This window comes from Lutra lutra, chromosome 1, assembly GCF_902655055.1.
Source record: "Lutra lutra chromosome 1, mLutLut1.2, whole genome shotgun sequence".
NCBI lineage: Eukaryota > Metazoa > Chordata > Mammalia > Carnivora > Mustelidae > Lutra > Lutra lutra.
This window is the reverse complement of record NC_062278.1, coordinates 141,453,567-141,470,162: the sequence shown is the minus strand read 5'-3', so window position 1 is coordinate 141,470,162 and position 16,596 is coordinate 141,453,567. Positions and strand designations below refer to the sequence as shown.

General features: G+C 36.8%; 1 long non-coding RNA gene across 1 annotated transcript in view; it reads right to left on the bottom strand.

Moving 5' to 3' along the window:
• Positions 1–11,859: 11,859 nt before the first annotated feature.
• Positions 11,860–16,596, bottom strand: part of LOC125104970 (uncharacterized) — a 29,476-nt gene continuing 24,739 nt past the window's right edge. Inside the window, exon 3 of the long non-coding RNA XR_007128773.1 lies at positions 11,860–11,885. This is a non-coding gene — a long non-coding RNA (uncharacterized LOC125104970). The remainder of the gene's footprint in view (positions 11,886–16,596) is intronic.

The window sequence follows — 16,596 nt, the reverse complement described above, 5'->3', positions numbered from 1 at the left end:
GATGTGTATCCATCGTTATATATTATATCACACAGAATATTTTTATTTTCCTAAAAATCCTCAGTGCTCTACCTCTTCATCTTGCCCTGCAGCCTACCCCCTTTCTGCATTCCAGGCAACCACTGATCTTTTACTGTTTCCATAGTTTTGCTTTTTCTAGAATGTCATATAGTTGGACTCACATATATATAGCTCTCTCAGATTGGCTTCTTTTACTTAGTAATGTGCACTGCAGTTTCCTTCATGTCTTTTCATGGATTGATAACTCCTCTTCCTCTTCCTCCTCCTCCACCTCCTCCTCCTCCTTTCCCTCTCCTTCTCCTCCTTTTCTTTCTCCTTCTCTTTCTCTTTCTTCTTCTTCTTGTTCTTCTTGTTCTTGTTCTTCTTCTTCTTGTTCTTCTTCTTCTTCTTCTCCTTCTCCTTCTTCTTCGTGCTGAATAATATTTCATTGTCTAGATACACGATCATTTATCCATTCACCTACCGAAGGATGTTGTAGTTGCTTCCAAGTTTGGGCAGTTATGAATAAAGAGGCTGTAAACATCCGTATGCAGGTTTTAGTGTGAGAGTAATTTTATTTTAATTTTGTCTACTAGGCACAGTGGAAGATTATGAAGTGATTATAGAATCATTCGTTTAAACTTACCTGATCCCCTTATTGTCCAAACCTACCTAGTTTTTCTGAAGTCAGAACTCCTAAGCTCACAAAATAAGTCAATCAGAGAAAGACAATTGTCATATGATCTCCCTGTTATGAGGAATTTGAGAGGGAACGTAGGGGGTTTGGGGGGTAGGAAAGGAATAAATGAAACAAGATGGGATCAGGAGGGAGACAAACCATAAGAGACTCTTAATCTCACAAAACAAACTGAGGGTTGCCGGGGTGGGGGTAGGGAGAAGGTGGTGGGGTTATGGACATTGGGGAAGGTATGTGCTATGGTGAGTGCTGTGAAGTGTGTAAACCTGGTGATTCACAGACCTGCACCCCTGGGGCTAATAATACATTATACGTTAATAAAAGAAGAGAAAAAAAAGAACTCCTGCTAAGCTCAGGGATGAGAAACTTTGTAGGGGCTGTGAGCTCATAAAAGCACTCTGTGTAGCTTCTAAGATCTTACCAGCTACCTTCAATGTATGCTCTGTAAGGATATACATTATTATCTGTTTTTTTTTTTAATTGACTTCTCCCCAGCACCTAGACTAGTACCTGACACATAGTATGTGCTAATAAATTAACATATGACTTCATATGTGAGTGAGTGCTGTCAGGGAGGAAGACATGATGACATTTCTGCTACTCAGTTCCCAAGAGCCTTGAGGAGTCTCCCCCTGTCAGACACTCTTTTCCTGCTCCCATTCTACCTTTTCTCTCCCAGTCCTCCTCTTGACTTTCACCCTTCTGTATTTTCAATTCTTTTTTCAGTGAACACATATTACTTTTGTATAAATAACTAGGTAAATGTGAAGAATACACACACACACACACACACACACACCTTAGAGGGAGAGGATGGAATCTGAGATAATTCATAAATACCCCAAACTTTCATTTACAGAGTGAGCCATGATAGAGTTGGGCAGAAAGGTTGCAACCTCCCCTAAGTTATAGATTGTTGAAATGGAAATATTCACACTAGTTGTGTTAAAACAAACAAACAAACAATAAAACCAAACAAACTCATGTCAGGGTCTTGACAAAGTAAATCTTTGTTCTCACTCAAATTATAGTTCACTTAGATTGATGGTGTACTCTACCATCCAACCATTGAGGCTCCTTTGACCTCAAGGGCCAAGATGAAGTTGGGTGACTTATAAGAGAGGAATGTGTCAAGGACAACTGTTAGATCATTGGCTTGTGCGTGTCAGTGAATGTCATTTGTTGACATGGGTACCTATGGGCATCTAAGTGGAACTGTCAAGGAGACAGCTAGTAGAATTTCCCACTACAGCTCAGATCACAGGAAACCCAGGTTTGGCACCAGTCTTCCCAGCTTACTCCAGTCCAAAACTGAGGATGTTCCCATGAGCCATGTTTCAAGCTGGGTAATTTCTCAGCTGCTTTCTCATGCTTTAGTTGTAGAAAAGAGGAATATATCTATATCTATATCCATATCTATATCTTTATCATCTAATCTATCTATCTAGGCATTTGGGAATCAGACTTGTGATATTAAACTGCTCTAGAGTAGTGGTTCACATTGTGTGGTTGCTGGAACAGCAGTGAGAACAGCTACTGGGACCTTGTTAGAAATGCAGTCTCTTGGGTTCCACCCAGACCTGCTGAATCAGACTCAGGAGAGGGGGCCGAGGAATCTTAGTTCTAAGATAATGTTTAAAAAATGCTGTTCTAGATGATCTGTGAGGAAGCTATTGTGAACTCCTTTGTGATTTCTTGCGTCCATTCATTCCTTTTAACACAATTCTGAGTGCCAACTGTGTACCAGCCACTGCTGGGTTATTCATGGACAGGATTGTCACTATTTGCTCACAGTCTCCACTCCTCAGTACCCTCCAGGCACAATTTCCATAATCATCCAAGGGAGTCATGCTTGTGGAATGTAAATCAGGTTTAATACTTACTGAAATTTAACAGGTTTAGGAAAATAAATCTGCTACAGAGCGTGCATGAAATGCATTCTAAATAAAATACAATGAATTCTGCATTACTCACTATTTGTTTTTATTATCTTTACTGATGTTCTTCTACATTTGCATTAGTAATTAAACGTTGCCTGAAAATCAAATGTTTAGATTTCGAGTTCTGTGAAAGCAGATGTCTATAAATTTTGCAAACTTATAAAAGTTATGTAAGTTAAGTTGATATGATCTGTGAAAAGAAAATGAACTGAGCAAAACTGACTATTCTTGTAAGCTTTTCCCTCCCCACCCTCCAATTATAGTTAGTAAAATGACAATGATTATTTAACAGAGTAAGCTCTCGAGAAATGAATTGGCACCTTGTCTTATAATGAACATATACTTTCTCTTCCTCACAGAAAAGTCAGCCAGGATGTAGACTTCTTGATTTCTGGACTTACTTGGTACAAGGGTAGTTAGCAGTTTTTAGTGTGTCCAGAGAAAAAAGAAGTTGCCGTACTTTGGAGACAACCCAAACAGCATTTTTACAAACTTCTTGTAAAGTATGTTCTATGGAACCTCTGCTTCTCAAACACTTGAAGAATCTGTGTGTTAATACAACTCTTGAGGTTTGAGAACATTTGGTCTCAATCAACAGAGATTGCATCATTTGAGAAATTTGGAGGTAGGGTTGGTGATTGAGGGAAATGGGGGCTGATCTGACTGGAGAGCTAGAGAGAGTCTAGTAGACTGAGAGGATGTAGGGTTCCAAGAGTAGTAGAGAGCTATGACCTGTTAGTATAAAGAACCCTTGATCTTTAAATAAGGGTGATTTCATGAATGGATGTGGTCTAACAACTTTGCTTAGGATTTGGGACTTTTAGTAAAGGTGTCTGTGGCAAAACTTGGCACAGAAAGAATAGATTATTCTAGGCAGGGACCTTCAAATGGGCCAACATTGTTTGGACAAATGCCAGTTTTCTTTTCTTTTTTTTTTTTTTTAAAGATTTTATTTATTCATTTTACAGACAGAGATCACAAGTAGGCAGAGAGGCAGGCAGAGAGAGGAGGAAGCAGGCTCCCTGCTGAGCAGAGAGCCTGACGTGGGACTCGATCCCAGGACCCTGGGACCATGACCCGAGCCGAAGGCAGAGGCTTTAACCCACTGAGCCACCCAGGCGCCCCAAACGCCAGTTTTCTATAACATAAAATGAGATTATTATCAGGTATCTCCCACATTTTTGTTGCATTGTATGAACCCTGAGGTTTTGGTAAAACAATGAGAGAGTAAGCCATGAAAAGTCACTAAATTTGAACTTCATTCTGACTTTTTGAGTAGAGCCCCAAACTTAGCTTTGATTTGATTTAGAGGGGAAAAAGTATTTCTTGTATTTTATTTTAGAGCAATTCATGAATTTGCTCAAAGTATTTACTTTTATTCTGACTCCTGGCATTCTTTAGCTTAGGGTTCTATTTTATTTTACAAACTCTTTTCATCCTGTTTTCTGGTTTCTACTATATCCTTTTACACCTTAAGTTTGCATGATGTTTTCCTAGGTGAAATATTAAGTTCATGTCTTTCTTTACCCAGTAGTATAGCACTATATACACAGGGAACCAAGCGATGGAGATGGCCAGGCTATTTTTAGAGTCCAAATTATTTTGATTGGCCTTCTATATTTAGTGAACTCTTGAAGCCTCACTGATGTCCCTTATCTACATTTAGACCAAATTTCCAAAGACCAGCACTTGCTTTTTTTAAAAAAAAATAATTTTTTTTTAGGGCCTACAGCTTTCTCTGCCATGGGATCCTGCTTCCTCCATGCCTAAGGCAAGATGGAAGTATGTGAAATCAACCCCTCTTCCTGCAGCTCTCACTCAAGACCAGTGGGAATGGTGTGTAAACACTCCAGCTCCCTCACTCTGGAGGTAGGGTAACTACTGCACATGTTGCGCATTGGCTCTTAGAGTTGCCCAGTAGGGTTAAGTTCCAGTTAACCACACTGATAACTTGTTCAATAATGGGCACTCTGTTGGCTCCTCTCCTTTCCTACTTCCCTACTGGCATTTCGTGGTCTCACAAGGTCTCACCTCCCAAATGAATTCTTTGTACTCAAATTCTTGTCTTAGGTTCTTTTCCTGGGAGCACCTAAACTATTAAACTATGTGCCCTAAATTTGAGGCTATTTAACTATCAAGGTCTTTGACTTGTGTCCAAAATATCAAAAATGAAGAAAGGGTTCAGTCCTTGTCACTTTTGTCGCATGTATAACATGCATAAACATGAAGTCATATAGGTAGAATAATTTTTAAGTAATTTGATCTTAAGTTTTATTTTTTAAAATTTACTAACATAACTAAACAGGGAGAATAAACATTTCATCCCTTTAAGTGCAAACATTGAGTGTCTACTGAATACAAAAAATTCCCTTAGGCAACATGGAAGATATGGAAACTGAGTTAGAAGCCCACATCACCCATCCGGAAAAGGGATGGATGCTTCAGACAACGTACACGTAAATCCCCAGGACTGTGGACTACTGTGTAGGCACAGTGTAATAATCTCTGAAGTCTGGCTTTAGTCATGGAAATGTCTCATAATGGATCAGTAGTTTAGGAGAGGAGATGAAAAAATGGTCAGGTTGGAGAAAGGTAAATATCATGAACAAATTTTGTCTTAACAAATGTCAGTTTTGGGCGCCTGGGTGACTCAGTGGGTTAAAGCTTCTGCCTTCAGCTCAGGTCATGATCCCAGGATCCTGGGATTGAGCCCCGCATCGGGCTCTCTGCTCAGTGGGAAGCCTGCCTCCCCCCTCTCTCTGCCTGCCTCTGCCTACTTGTGATCTCTGTCTGTCAAATAAATAAATAAATAAAATCTTACAAAAAACAAATGTCAGTTTAAGGGACTAAAATTGAGGGGCACCTTGGTGGCTCATTTGGTTGAGCTTCCAACTCGTGATTTCAGCTCAGGTCATGATCTTGAGGTCCTGGGGTTGTGCCTGTTCAGACTCCAGAGTCAGTGGGGCATCTGCTGGAGATTCTCTATCTCCCTCTCTGCCCCTCCCCCTTGCGCCCTCTCTCTCTCTAAAATAAATAAGTAAATCTTTAAAAACAAAAGGAGGGGGGGCTAAAATTGATATAAAAACAGTTTTCTTTAAAAAGTTGTTTTTACATTTAGCCAGATCAGAAAGCAAGTGTCGTTTATACCTTTAAAATCTGGCAGCAAGAAAACCAGCAGTGTTTAATTTCTTTGTACCATATTAAACAATGCCAGTATATTCAAATGGGATTAATGTGTTTAACAATGGGTAAGAGAACAGAGCTCTATTTGGCGGTTGATTCAGAACTCTAAGCATTCATCATTTTTTCTCTAGAGGAGAACAATTGAGATGGCATATTGTGGAGCAAGCAGAACAAATATCTCCCACTTCTTTGTTTTACTAAATTAATCCTCTTTGTGAGGAATAACATGGCTCCCTGAGTTGTTAATGGGATGCAGCGCATTTCCTCTCCGTGTCTGTGGCTGAGAGCAAGTCTGCTGAACAGTGACCAAAAGTCATCCTGTTGATTGATTTTATTAATTGAAGAACTTACCTGCTTCTCTAGATGCTTTGGGCCGAAGGATAAACTATTAATTTGTTTTCTAATCACAAAAATGGTTCCCACTTAAAGTAGAATAGCACCTTTCATTTTTTTCTTTTCGTTTTTCAATCCTTGCCATTCTTCTAGAAAACACTGAATTGGTCCAAGCACGAGGCCCTTATGCAAATACAAACAACAAATTAATTGAGACCTTATAGTATTGAGACCTAGGGACTTTGAAATTAGCACTGACATTTTGGCTCTGTGGCTTGAAAGTGAGACAATCTAGTCTTTTATTTTGGGATCGTCACAGGGTTATTGTCAAAAGTCTTGAGTCATTTATCCTTCTCCATGCTCCTATGCCTAATTCCTGAATTTGTATGTTACTGAATTCATATGTTTGAAATTACTAAAAATCTAAATTTGTCTAGGACATAAACTTCTCATGTGTAATAGAATATAACTTCTTAGCACTAGACTGCCATTTATAAATATGTGTTTAGGATGCCACCTCTAGATAAGAATAGATCTTACTTTAAAAGCCTCCCAGAGAATTAAATTCACCCCAGGAAAAATAAGTCTTTGTTTAACTACCACTACATCTAGTAAATTGTCTCATCTTATTTCCCAGCCTGCAGAGAGTTAGAGAAGAAAGCAAGAGGCAGGATAAACCGTGACTCCAGAGGGCAGCTGGGTTAATCCTCCAGGTGCTGGTTGAGTGGCAGTGGAGGTTTGTTGGGTGTGACCAAAAGTAACATCAGTTACTTAAACTGTTATTAAAGCCTGCCAAAATTCAAATTCAAAATTTCCACAAGTCGAGTTCTAAATTTTGACTGCCACCAAGTCCCAAGATGAGCAGATGGCAATGTGACAATTCTAGAGTAGGTCTAGGAGAGGAGGAAGCAGATATAAGCCACTGATAAATGGCATAAGTTTGGGCCCAGATTATGCTGCAGAAATGTTAAATACTGAGGGTATTAAAATCAAAATAATTCCAATCTCAAGACCACAATGGACATAGGTAATGAATTTACTTACATCTAACAGCTGTGCTCACTATTGTGTGGGGGACCCTAAGTGATATACCCTTTGAACCCCCCCCCCACCTGCCCTGAGAATAGACTTTGTTTCCCAGTTGTTAGGAGTGCTGCCACAAGGCTCCCTCAGCAATCAGCCTTTGAGAGATGGACCCAGCCACTTGTAGACAGCTGCCTCATCCAAGTACGTGCTCTATTTTTAGGGTGGTCTAGTTCCAGTGACTGATAGGTATGGGTGTAAATGTTTTTAAGGTTAGTCTTTGCTTAATAAACACTCTACTTTCCAAGATTATAAGGATACTCTCATACTTAGTTACAAAACTTTAAGCTTTTACTTTTAATCCATGTGGAATTGATTTTGCATAGTATAAGGTGAGGATTAATTTCTTTTTATGCCCCATAGGGATAATGAGTTACTCCAGTCTTATTCATTGCCTAACTGAAAGGCAAGGCTGCCTCCATTGTAAATCAAGTATCCATACAAATGTGTCTGTTTTGGGTTTTGTGGGAGTTTTTCTCATTGACCTGTTATGTCTATCTCCATTCCAATACCACACTGTTTTACCTATTATAGCTTTGAATTAGCCTTGATGTGGAGTACATGAATTGGCCCCTGTTTTTCCTTCTTCAGTAGTTTCTGGACTATGGTAAGTCTTTGCACTTACAAATAAAATTTAAAATGAACTTGTCAAGTGCCATTAAAAATTCCATTGGGATTTGACAGGAATTAATTTAGACCTCAAAATACACCTGGAGAGAATCAGCAACTTTATAATGTTGTCTTCTGTTAATTCACGTCTTATGTCTCTTCAATTATTTAGGTCTTCTATAAATGTCTTTTAATCAGCTTTATAATTTTCTTCTTAAAAATCCTGTACATTTGTTTGGTTTGTTCTTTCATTACTTATAGTTACTATAAATGGTTATGTTTATTATCATATTCTTTATTTTTTTAATGAAGTCTACTATTGATTTTATATTTACTTCACTGAACTCATTATTAATTTTCAAAGTATTTCTGTAGTCTTTTTAAATTTTTTTTTTAACACTATTATTGTGTATTCCTTTCTGGCTTTTTTTTTTAAAGTTTATTTTTTATAGTAATCTCTACACCTAATGTGGGGCTTGAACTCATGACCCTGAGATCAAGAGTCACATGCTCTTCCAACTGAGCCATCCAGGCACCCCCTTTTTTTTTTTTAATACACAATACTCTTATCTGTGAATACCACCAGTTTTTCAATTCTTCTTTTTATTGATCTTTCTTAATCTTTTACATGAGATAATTTCAGTACAATATTTATAGAAGGTGATAATGGAGGAACCTGAGTGGTTCAGTCAGTTAAGTGTCAGACTCTTGATTTTGGCACAGGTCAAGGAGCCTCAGGGTCAAGTGATCAAGAGATCAAGCCCCATGTAGGGGTCTGCCCTGAGCATGGAGCCCGCTTAAACATCTTTTGATGTTTGTTGTTTGACTTGTGATAGTATTTAAGTCTCACCTCTTCTTCTTCAAAAGGGACAAGGGAGTTTTCTGGGGTCTTTTGTGTAAGGTACAAATTCCATTCTTCATGGCTCTACCCTTATGACAAAATCACTTCCCAAAGACTAGCTTTTTTTCAAAGACATTTTATAATTTTTGGTATATGAATCATAAATCTCACATTAAATCTATTCCTACATGTTTTATATTTTGATGTTATTATAAATAGAATCACTTTTTAAAATTTCATTTTTGGATTGTTCATGGCTGGTGCATAGAAACAATCAATTTTTGTTTATTGATGTTATGTTCTGCAACTTTGTTTTTTAGTGCGTTCTTTAGGAATTTCTATGTATAATATCATATTATCTGAGAATAAGAATAGTTTTTACTTCTTTTTAAAATACAAGTGGCTTTCTGTCTTTTTCTGGAAGTTATTGATTTTTTAATTTAGTTTCTTTGATACACCCTATTCAGATAAATTATTTCCCCATGTGTTTTGGTAGTGTGCATCTTTCATTTAAGTTATCAAATTTGTGGGCATAGAATTATTCATAGTATTACTTCATTATCATTTAATGTTCATTGGATCAACAGTGATGACCATTTTTTAATTTCTTATGTGCAAATTTCTATTCTTGGTGCCTTCACTTTTTATTTCTTGGTTAGGCTGCCTGGAAGCCACTTTCTCTATTGTTTTTGACTTCATTTTTTTTTTTTCCCCCACTTAGTTTCAGTTCTTACCTTTTGCTTAAGGTTTTAATTGAGCATTTTATGGGATTTCATTTTGTCTTTTCTTTTAGCATATCAATTATACTTCCTTAAAAATTGTTTTAGTTTTTGCTCTGTGCTTTCCAATGTACACTACGGAGTGAAAACTTTCTCCCTAGCTGGTAAACTGGGGCCATTTTAGGCCAAATATTTTTAACTTCTCATCTCTAGATACCAGTATCCTTTGTTGCTTGATGTCCAGTGTCTGGAAACTGTTGTGTATTTATTTTTTCTGGTATATTTTTAAAAATTCTTTTTTAGAAAAGAATTTCAATAGGAAAGAATTTTAGTAGGAAAGTAAATCCAATACCCATTACTTCATCTTGGGTAGAAGTGGAAGTTTGTTAAGAATATAGATTAGCTTCAGATTAACACGTTTTTACTACTTACAACTTAGTAAGTTTTATCTTCTATATGGAAATGAATTTTAGAGACTTCTAGTTACACATAAGTTTCTGACACAGACTCAACTGTGTGTTTATTTAAGGAGTAAGGTCACAGTGATTTGAAACCATTCAAGCTTGCTTTAGATACAGCTGAAACTCCAAATTCTGTGATAGTACATATTCCTATATTTAAACAACAGATTGAAAATAAACAATGATAACACTGAGATCCTAAGGATGAAGAAGCAGAATGTTAGTTATTTCAATGATATCATTTTACATGGTAACTGGGAATTTTTATCTGTGTTTAGACTTTAGAAGATTCAAACAGAGTAGGAACAGTAAGGAATCATATTTGTGCTTGGCAAGTGCAAATTTTAGTTCATAAATGAAATATTTTATTCCTTTGACCAGTAACATTTAAAGATTTATTTATTTATTTATTTGACCGAGAGAGAGAGATCACAAGTAGGCAGAGAGGCTGGCAGAGAGGCAGGCAGAGAGAGAGGGGGAGAAGCAGGCTCCCCACTGAGCAGAGAGCCCGATGCGGGGCTAGATCCCAGGACCCTGAGATCACGACCTGAGCCGAAGGCAGAGGCTTAACCCACTGAGCCACCCAGGCGCCCTGACCAGTAACATTTAAATTTAAATTTAGTATATTTAAATTATTCTTTTCAAACTGATGAGTAAATACAAGTATTATTGCTTATTGTTTCATGATTACTAGTAAAAAGAACTGTCATTTAGGAGAGGCAAATGTTTGAAAATCAATACAATGTGGTTGTCAAAAATACTAGACATGCCACAGTGCAAAAGATACATTCAGTCTATCTAATTACTTCACTCAAGGATGTCCAAAGCCATGGCTTCTCATTAAGTATTGACAGTTTTTAAAAGATCTTATAAGTAATTAAATATTATATCAATAGGAAGCCATTTCTACCTACTAACTGGTGACAAATATTAACTGGTGACAAATCTGATGTTCTATCTTTATCAGGCTTCTAAGGAACCCATGTAGAAAGTTAGTTCAAGATCGACTATATCCATAAAACAAAAGAAAATTTACACTTACCTTTACTTAGATATGTATATGTAAATAATATATTTATAATTTTATGAAAATATTTGTAAAGTATGAAATTACTATGGGAACCTGGAAAGTGTTGATTAATTTCAACTGGAACAATGGGAAAAGGTCTCCTGGGGTTATGAATTTTAGTTAAGCCTTGAAAAATGATCAGGAATATTTCTAAGGGTAAAATAGAGAGTCCTTACAGGAATGTGTGTTTCAGGTTGAGGAGGGCCCTTGCTTGGTTACTACTAATAAATGAGTTTCTTTTGAAAGCTTTATTGACTTTTAAAGTGTACTTGGGTTTTCCAATGGGAATGAAATAGAAAGAACAAAGGTTATTAGATAATCTTTTAAGGCTTCTATTCAATGAACTATTAATCTACTTCCAGGCTTATTCTTTTAAATTAAGAATCTAGTACTATATTCCACAAGATGTAAGGAGTCATCCAAAAATAGACTATTCCTTTTTCTGAAAAATTTTCAACTTGAACTTTTACTAAGGAAGAAAGTATGAGGCCTTCCTTCAGTAGAATTAGATGCATTTCTATTTTGTATGGTTTCTACATTTCTAGGCAGCATAAAATCACCACAAACATCTTTCCTAGTAAATATTCAATGAAATGGCAACATAAATTCTTTTTGTTTTTGTTCTAAAACTTTCACAGATTTTTTTTCTTCCCTTCTTAATGGAAGTTTTCAGTTACACAAGAGAATATGATGGCTTTTAGAAATCTAAAACCATGAAATTAAATGTAATTACTTTGTTCCTTTTTATTTTTAAAGCCATTTGTGTTCAAATGTTAGAAATTAAATTAAATTACTCTAAATTAAAAGGCACACTTTTGGCATTTTGAAAGATGAACAAAAATGCTTATAAGAAATAAATGCTAGTTGCGTGGACAGTATGGAATGAGAAGGCTCTTGGTACTCACTGTCAGTGTCTGCTTTCTCTGTGATTTTCTGTGCATTTTAAGTCACTACCTCAAAGTTTTGGACAGCTGTACAATGCATGGCTGTACTAAATGGACCACCTACTGGTGTTTAGTGACTGGAACACAATTATTTAGACATAACTGCAGACTAGCACACTTGTCTACTTAGAAATGGACTTCATGAAGATAAAATTGAACAGATTTCCTGCATTAAAAAATCAAGAAATTTACACACATTTTTAGAAATAGCAAATGTCTCTATTTGATACTTCCAAACATCAGCAATACAAGAATGAGAAGCTAGAGGGAAGAACTGTGAAAGTGGTATTTTTTTTTAAAGATTTTATTTATTTATTTGACAGACAGAGATCACAAGTAAGCAGAGAGGCAGGCAGAGAGAGAGGAGAGAGGAGGAAACAGGCTCCCTGCTGAGCAGAGAGCCCGATGTGGGGCTTGATGCGGGGCTTGATGCAGGGCTTGATCCCAGGACCCTGGGATCATGACCCGAGCTGAAGGCAGAGACTTTAACCCACTGAGCCACCCAGGCGCCCCTGAAAGTGGTATGTTTTTTAGTTGAATCTAGTTCTTAGGTCTTGGAAGAAAAACAAACCTGCATTGGGCTGCCCTATTGGAAGCTTTAATTATGCTACTTGATCAACAATCTGTTTTTCATTATTAAAGACAAAGGAGAAATTCCCCTGTGGAAGTTCTTTCTCCATTAGAGCCATGGTGAATGCAAATAATTGCAGTATTACAGAAGAGAGATATGTGTGTGTGGTATTTGAATGGATATTAAGTGAAGAAGGCCTAGTTTAATTAATTGGTGTGTGACCCACAGAAATATCAGAAATTTTAAAAAACAAATTGCAAATGATTTCATTAAGATGAAAGCTTATGTGCTTGAAGGTTACATATAAGTTTCTTCAATATTTTGATGATAATTAAAAATTCTATTGGATTTTATCATGATCTTATCTTCTTTAGAAAATGTTTTGTAAAGAGTTGATTCTTCTCTTTATTATTGTTAGAAATCTTTAAGAGCTTAGGAAATAATCTATCCTATCTAATGGCTTCAGGTCTCTTCTTAAGAACAGGTGCTTAAATGAAAAGTCAAAAAAAAAAAAAAAGAACAGGCACTTATATCCCATTAATGGAGCATACTTTATGTTATTCTAGAAGTGTACAGAGAAGTTGGGGCATATTGGAGTAGTACCTTCCAGATATATGTGCTCAAAGGAAAATACATATTCTATTGAAGAGTCTATTATATCTGGGTAAATGTAAGAAAGAGCAACATATTGTCCTATTTAAGTAGAGATCTCCCAAATTGTAATGGGTTTCTTCTAACTTATTATATGACTTTGTCCAAATTAATTGATAAATTAATTCAATTACTTCATCATCAAGTGTCTGTGAGACACAGGAAGATATACTTCATGAACCTAATAGTCCAAGTATTTCTAACAAACTATACAAACAAACAAAAAAAATGCAAATGACAAAAAAAAATCCACAATTAGGGCTCTGTTTGTGCTTTGAAGGAAGTATACATGATAATGTGAGAGTATATAAAGGGAAGGCTTATTTATTTATTTATTTATTTTTGAAGAGTCAAGAACAAATGTTTCTGAGGAAGTAACTGAAGAATGAGAGAGATTTACTAGTTTTGAAGGAGTATGGGTGGGGACTTTCTATACAGAGCGAAAAACATGCAAAGACACTGTGGTAGAAGGCAGTGTGATACAAATACAACTTGTCTGGTAAGATAAAAGAGAGGGGAAGACAATATGAGATGAACTTTGAGAGCCAGTTGGGGGTCAGAGCACAGAAGGCCTTACTGACAAGGCATCCAGTTGGTCTGAGACAATCCTGTTTATATTTTCTGTAGAATAATTTTTAATACCTCCTTTCCCAAACATGTGCGTGCATGTGCGCGTGCGCACACACATGATCACCTCCAGATACGTGCATGCTTGAGCACACTTTCCTCTTAAAAGTATCCTGGTTTTGGCCATATATGTAAAGAACATTTTACTTACAATTCACCTTGAGGATTTTAGTCTTTAAATGTTTTCTCTCTTTGTTTTGAAGCAAGGGGGTGTTATGTTTATATTTGTGTTTTATAAAGGAAATGATCAATAATTTGAAGAGGAATCAGTTGACTGTTAATTGGCAAAGTGGATTATACATTCCAAAGAAGAGATGGAGGAAATCTTGGTAGAGAGAAGATACTGTTGGTGGAGACGACAAGACCTGAATGAACTTAATGTATATTCACAAATTCAAATCATTAGCTTGTGGTTATAAACTGCATAGGTTGAAGGAAAGAGAGAGTTAGGGATGGTTCCTGAGTTTCTGGATGAGTAACATTTGGTAAGATAAAATACCAAGTGAGAGAACCAAGTCTGGAGGAAAAAATCACAAGTCTGTATTAGGATAATCTGAGTTTGAAGTACTCAAGTAGGAAAAGTCAAATTTAGTATATGTGTCATATGTGTCAGAAACTCACATAAGGACTAGAGATCCAAATCTGGTGTCTATGGCATGGAACCTAGAATTCAGAGGTGATTGCATAAAGCAGGGTAATGCCATCTTTGAACTACCAACATTTTGGCCTGGATAAGCCTTTGTTATGGGACATTGTCCTGTGCATTAGGGTAATGTAATGGAGGAAATAATTCAACCTTTCACATTTGGTGGCAGAGAGGTCAGGGGAAGAGTACGTTTTGAACAGAAGGGAGTGGTCATCATTGTTGAGCAAAACTAAGAAGGCCAATATGAGGACTACAGATGCCTGTGGGATTTAGCAACAAGGTGGTAACTAATGAATTTAAGAAGGACTTTTGTTGTTGTTGTTGTTGTGGAATTGTGGGGGAGGAACCCTTAGCTAACACCAGGATTCAATTATCAAATGAGAGTCATACATATCAGATATAATACTAGTATCCATCTTTTCAAATCTTTCAAGAATATAGGCAACCAAGAGGTAAACAAATAAGAGAGCAGTCTGTGATATCCTCCATGGTTACACTGGCACTTTCTTCCATGTGTTCTCTGGTTCAGAGTAATGGATAAAGGCGCCAAGTGAGTTTTTGAGAGTTATTACATCACACAGCAGAGAAGCAAGTATGGCATAATGTTGATTATTTTATGAGGCTGATATTTATACAAATTATTTGATATTTTCAAGACAAGTGTGTTTTACTTCATAGGTACATTGATTTTAGATTTATTTATTGTAGTTAATCTTTAATAATCCTGCTGAGGCTACTGTATCTGTAAGGACTCAGTCTAACAAAATACAATTAGTCTATTTACCCAGAAGTCCAGTTAAAAGCAATTCAGACCAGCTCACTTGCCTTCTTTTACCAGTTCACTTACCAAGAACAGTTGCCCTGTAAACATATATGTGGTGGAGTGTAGGACTGTAACAGATGTCAAAATCCTCTCTGAATGAGGCACAATGAGCCAAAAGTGTGTAATGACTGCAGCTAGAAGGGTAAGTAGGTGATCAAGTCACATGATGGTCTTCATATCCTCAGAACTTAAACATATCTTGGTATAAAACAGGAGCTCTGTAGGTATTTACTGACTGAGTTGAGGCAAGAGTGAATGAATGAATGAGTCTCAAAGGGTCAGAATTTTCAAGAAGAGTGTGAGTAATGGTGTGGAGCAGCAATTGGGAGGGAAGAGGATGCCCTTCTGGACACTTTTGATGCCCCTTCTGGACACTGAAGTGTATATAGTACACAGAATGAAAATTCACTGTTCATGAGAGCTATGGAAGAAGTCATATGGTCAGGAGAGAGCCAAGTTTCGGTTGAGGATCAGAGAAGAGGTTGAGCATATGGGTGATGTTGAAAGGGGCAGAGTGGAGAGTTTGGCAGGTGGGAGGAAGCAGGACACTGAGTCAGGTGCAAGAATGTGCAGCACACATGTGGGTGAAAGGCTCAAAAATCAACTTTCTGTGGGAAAGATAGAGTCATGACTTTCATCTTCAGGTGTACTAATGAAAATAGGAATGCTGCCTGGATAAATTCATTTTCATTTTGTAGGGAGGTTTATGTTATCTCTTTCTCCCTTCCTAATACTAGACCTTTACTTACCTAAATTAGAGAAAGAAAATATGGTCATGCTTCAACAGAATAGAATGATTTAGTATTTTTGATTTTCTTTTTTGCTTAAGGCAAATTATGCCTCTCAAATTAGAGCAAATACATCTTCTCTGGTCCTTGATGATATAAAATTCCATAGTGCTACGATTAACAACTAAAAATAATCCTTTCCTACACCCATGGATGTAGCCACATAAGCTTCCTCACTTACATGTTAAAAATCCCACCCTTCTGTCTTAGTAGCTGTATGTTACTGGGTTATCACTGAATTCTTCTGATTTTCAGCCTCCTTGTTTTCAGAATAGGGTTTTAGAATAGGGTCTATCATTTAACTGATAAAATTTGGGAAGGAGTATAAAGAAATTACAAACACAAAGTAACCAATGCTACATCTGTTGTACAATTAGCACTTTCCTGCCTTTAGAAAGGTTTGATATTTAGAAAATATATCTGAAGTCCGCTCAAAGCCAGAAAGTCTTTCCTTTCCTTCCAGAAGTCTTTCTGGGGCAGGGCAATAGAGGGGTGGGTTTTAAATATCCCTAGGATCAAAGACTTTATGTTCAAGTTCAGTTTTATGGAGCGATCAGGAGAAAGAGAGAAAGGTGCTCATGATAGAAATCATCAATTTTTATAATACTCTC